Source organism: Schistocerca cancellata, unplaced genomic scaffold (assembly GCF_023864275.1).
Source record: "Schistocerca cancellata isolate TAMUIC-IGC-003103 unplaced genomic scaffold, iqSchCanc2.1 HiC_scaffold_848, whole genome shotgun sequence".
NCBI lineage: Eukaryota > Metazoa > Arthropoda > Insecta > Orthoptera > Acrididae > Schistocerca > Schistocerca cancellata.
This window is the reverse complement of record NW_026046859.1, coordinates 42,501-47,500: the sequence shown is the minus strand read 5'-3', so window position 1 is coordinate 47,500 and position 5,000 is coordinate 42,501. Positions and strand designations below refer to the sequence as shown.

At 53.8% G+C, this 5,000-nt stretch overlaps 1 non-coding gene across 1 annotated transcript in view; it reads left to right on the top strand.

Annotated features, from left to right (window-relative positions):
- The first annotated feature begins 4,236 nt into the window (after nucleotides 1-4,236).
- Nucleotides 4,237-5,000, top strand: part of LOC126147186 (small subunit ribosomal RNA) — a 1,909-nt gene continuing 1,145 nt past the window's right edge. The window contains exon 1 of the ribosomal RNA XR_007530057.1: nucleotides 4,237-5,000. This exon is cut by the window's right edge and continues 1,145 nt beyond it. This is a non-coding gene — a ribosomal RNA (small subunit ribosomal RNA).

The window sequence follows — 5,000 nt, the reverse complement described above, 5'->3', positions numbered from 1 at the left end:
CGGTTCGCGCGCGCCCTCTGGTCCCGACGCCATCAACGTCCACAATAAACAGACCATACCGCACGATGTTGACAATGCCGCCCACAGGCACAACACAGCCATCTTTGGGAATGTGACCAAACTACATTCCCATCCGGCCCAGAAACGACACCTCCATCTACAGGAATCCAACGAAACTACGCCAACCATACCTCCAAAACACGGCACCGCCATCTATGACAATGTGACGAAACCACATGCAATAGCTCCATCTACGCGAATCGGACGACACTACGTCCACCATGTCGAGCGCACCACAAACAAAAATACCGCCACCTCCAGGTCCCCCGCAACATGACCTGCTGCACCGATGATACCGCCATCTATGAGACGCCACGCCGACTACGACATCGCTAGGTCCCACAGTGCCCATTTTCCGACGCCACCCACAAAGCCTGCATCATCTGCCCACCACAGGAGCCCCAACGCCTGTGCCTGCGTCGCACGAAGTCGTCGACCGACAATCGCTCCACCCGCACCCGCACGTGCCCCACCCCAACCGCCCAAATCGCAACTCCAGCGGATGAACGGCGGACTCTTCCCGCACTCGTAACGTGCAATCCGCCCCTATATCTTGCGTTTCATGAAGAGTTATATCGAATATGCCATATTCCCGCTGTCCCTATACATGCTGTAAGTAGCTCGCTTGCTACAGCAGCAGCAGCACCACCTCCGCGCGCTTCCCTGGGGGCACTGAACCGCAGGACGCGAGACCCCACGCCCAGTGGCAAACAGGGCTCCTCTCAGAATATAGACGGTCCTCCGATACTCCATCTTTGGTACAAGGCAACCATTCCGCTGTAAATCAGTACGTCACTCGTAGTTCAGTCACCTCACAGCACTGCTCAGTAAACTATGCAGGCCCACATAGATAGATTATATACGCAAATGCCCCTATACATGCTGAACGTCCGTACACACAAAATGAACCACACGTCAGCCACACACTCTATCACACACTACTCTCTGCCTGTAACAGACACAGATACAACAACTAAGCACCAGCATGGACCAACGTCCGGTGCATCCTATCCGCCACAGTACACCAACTACGCTATGATAACCAGACCGGGAGGTCCAATCATAAAACAGAATACCCCACTCGTCCGACAACCACAATTGCTCAGAGAAGCCACCAACACCCACACATGTCCTACACAGGGGTGCACCCAACATCACCACACTGCCTCGTCTTACAGCACAAACACACTGGCAGGAATGAAACACACAGGTCTGCCGCAACCACAGACACGGCTCGCCCCCTCTCACTAGCGAAAAGCGCATCCCGACGTGACATAACTCCTTTGACACACTGACGCTGCCTCGGGCATCCACGTCCTACGGTCGATATCAACGAACCTCACCCCCCCCCCCCACAACACGCCATCCCATACCACATTGTGTACCGTACCCAAACCTAACGTGTACTGTACTACAACGCAATGTGTACCATAACACAACCCAGTTTGTACCTTAACCTAACCTATGTCACCTTAACCTAACCTATGTCACCTTAACCTAACCTATGTCACCTTAACCTAACCTATGTCACCTTAACCTAACCTATGTCACCTTAACCTAACCTATGTCACCTTAACCTAACCTATGTCACCTTAACCTAACCTATGTCACCTTAACCTAACCTATGTCACCTTAACCTAACCTATGTCACCTTAACCTAACCTATGTCACCTTAACCTAACCCATCTTGCACCTTAACCTAACCCATCTTGCACCTTAACCTAACCCATCTTGCACCCTAACCTATGTTGCACCTTAACCTAACCTGTGTTGCACCTTAACCTACCTCAATTTGCACCGCAATGTAACTCAATTTGCACCGCAATGTAACTCAATTTGCACCGCAATGTAACTCAATTTGCACCGCAATGTAACTCAATTTGCACCGCAATGTAACTCAATTTGCACCGCAATGTAACTCAATTTGCACCGCAATGTAACTCAATTTGCACCGCAATGTAACGCAATTTGCACCGCAATGTAACGCAATTTGCACCGCAATGTAACGCAATTTGCACCGCAATGTAACTCAATTTGCACCGCAATGTAACGCAATTTGCACCGCAATGTAACGCAATTTGCACCGCAATGTAACGCAATTTGCACCGCAATGTAACGCAATTTGCACCGCAATGTAACGCAATTTGCACCGCAATGTAACGCAATTTGCACCGCAATGTAACGCAATTTGCACCGCAATGTAACGCAATTTGCACCGCAATCTACCCCCAAGTTGTGCCTTAACCTAACCCACGTTGTGCCTTAACCTAACCCACGTTGTGCCTTAACCTAACCCACGTTGTGCCTTAACCTAACCCACGTTGTGCCTTAACCTAACCCACGTTGTGCCTTAACCTAACCCACGTTGTGCCTTAACCTAACCCACGTTGTGCCTTAACCTAACCCACGTTGTGCCTTAACCTAACCCACGTTGTGCCTTAACCTAACCCACGTTGTGCCTTAACCTAACCCACGTTGTGCCTTAACCTAACCCAAGTTGTGCCTTAACCTAACCCAAGTTGTGCCTTAACCTAACCCAAGTTGTGCCTTAACCTAACCCAAGTTGTGCCTTAACCTAACCCAAGTTGTGCCTTAACCTAACCCAAGTTGTGCCTTAACCTAACCCAAGTTGTGCCTTAACCTAACCCAAGTTGTGCCTTAACCTAACCCAAGTTGTGCCTTAACCTAACCCAAGTTGTGCCTTAACCTAACCCAAGTTGTGCCTTAACCTAACCCAAGTTGTGCCTTAACCTAACCCAAGTTGTGCCTTACCCTGCTCTGTAATTGGCATATGACACGTTACAGTAATGTATTGTCCAACCGCAACCCGCTCAGAATGTTGTGTACACAGCTACGTGTCATCTCCCCATAACAGCTGCATTGCAGTGTGGTACGCCATAGAGACGTGTGGGAGTAATGGACGCAGTGGATGGCGATCAGCATGAGCCGTCTGTTCATGTAGTGGCGCGTGTATGCAGACGTAGTAGTCTCTTCTCACACAATGTGATAGCACGGTGCCCCGCGTTCCACATCTGCGACATGCTACAGAGGCCGGTTGACAGTTGGTCGCGCAGTGGACATCGCATACGTACGGGGGCACCTTCCACGTGCCCTCTAGTCGGGCACATTTTGTTGCGTGGATGTGAGCGGATGTAGTGTGTCTTGACACCTGACAGGCAGGCATGCAATAATAGTTGACTTTGCAAACGGGGATGGACGTGTACGTTTACTGGTGACGTTACGCAAATGAACAACTGGTAACCCGTTGTGGTGCGGTTGTCCTTGCTGGAGGTACATCTGTGAGGGCAACGATCGGTACAGCTACGAAGCGGTCCCCACCATACCAACGAACGTGAATGTGAATCTGGGTGTGAAGCGATACGCGGCTGTGGGTGGGTGGGACTGTCCCCGGCCGGTGAGGGGGGGCCGCCCGGCGTGCTGGCCGCGCGGTGCGTGGGCGCACGCGCTACAGCCGGCTGGTGGGGGCGCCCAGTGGCAGGCGCGCCGGCCGACGGACGCGGCAGGCGGCGCAGCTGCGCGCCGGGGCACCCTGCGCGCGGCGCCGTGCAGCCAAAGTGGGTCCTCGCCGGCCCGGTGCGAAGCGCGGTGGACATCTGCAGTGTGCTGGTCCGATTGAGGACTGTGTGCGTTGAGGATGCGCCGCCGCCCGGCACTCGGCGCCGCGACGCCGTCTGCTGCTCGGTCGCCCCAGCGGTTCTCGCTGGTGGTTTGTATCGCAGTTGTGCAGACGTGTTGGCACGTGCGCTGTGCTGGGAGAGTTCGCTTCGGCACCCACGTGGGGCCTTTGCCCTTCTGTGGCGCTGGCGTTGGAGCTGCCGGTCACCGTAGGTGGCGCGTGTTGTCTCCCGCCGGCAATGCCACGACAGCACGCTCCCGGGCCTCTGTCGGCAGCGGCAAGCTCAGTTGGGAGCACGGGTGGTCGCACCTAAAGCGTCTACTCGCCTAACTCCGGGCGATTGCGCCTCTCTCGAACCCGACCAAGTACTTAGGACGGCGCTGCGCGCCGCCGGGACCTGAGAGGGTTTCGAGGTGTATTGTGCAGGGGAGCTCAGCCTCCTCCTGTTTGCAGAATAATTGAGCGGACGCTTGCGTGTTCGCGCGGGCCTCTGGGACACACTCCCGGGCGGCCGGCTGCTCAGCTCTAGTTGACGCAGCTCCCTGGTTGATCCTGCCAGTAGTCATATGCTTGTCTCAAAGATTAAGCCATGCATGTCTCAGTACAAGCCGCATTAAGGTGAAACCGCGAATGGCTCATTAAATCAGTTATGGTTCCTTAGATCGTACCCACGTTACTTGGATAACTGTGGTAATTCTAGAGCTAATACATGCAAACAGAGTCCCGACCAGAGATGGAAGGGACGCTTTTATTAGATCAAAACCAATCGGTCGGCTCGTCCGGTCCGTTTGCCTTGGTGACTCTGAATAACTTTGGGCTGATCGCACGGTCCTCGTACCGGCGACGCATCTTTCAAATGTCTGCCTTATCAACTGTCGATGGTAGGTTCTGCGCCTACCATGGTTGTAACGGGTAACGGGGAATCAGGGTTCGATTCCGGAGAGGGAGCCTGAGAAACGGCTACCACATCCAAGGAAGGCAGCAGGCGCGCAAATTACCCACTCCCGGCACGGGGAGGTAGTGACGAAAAATAACGATACGGGACTCATCCGAGGCCCCGTAATCGGAATGAGTACACTTTAAATCCTTTAACGAGTATCTATTGGAGGGCAAGTCTGGTGCCAGCAGCCGCGGTAATTCCAGCTCCATTAGCGTATATTAAAGTTGTTGCGGTTAAAAAGCTCGTAGTTGGATTTGTGTCCCACGCTGTTGGTTCACCGCCCGTCGGTGTTTAACTGGCATGTATCGTGGGACGTCCTGCCGGTGGGGCGAGCCGAAGGCGTGCGACCGCCTCGTGCGTGTT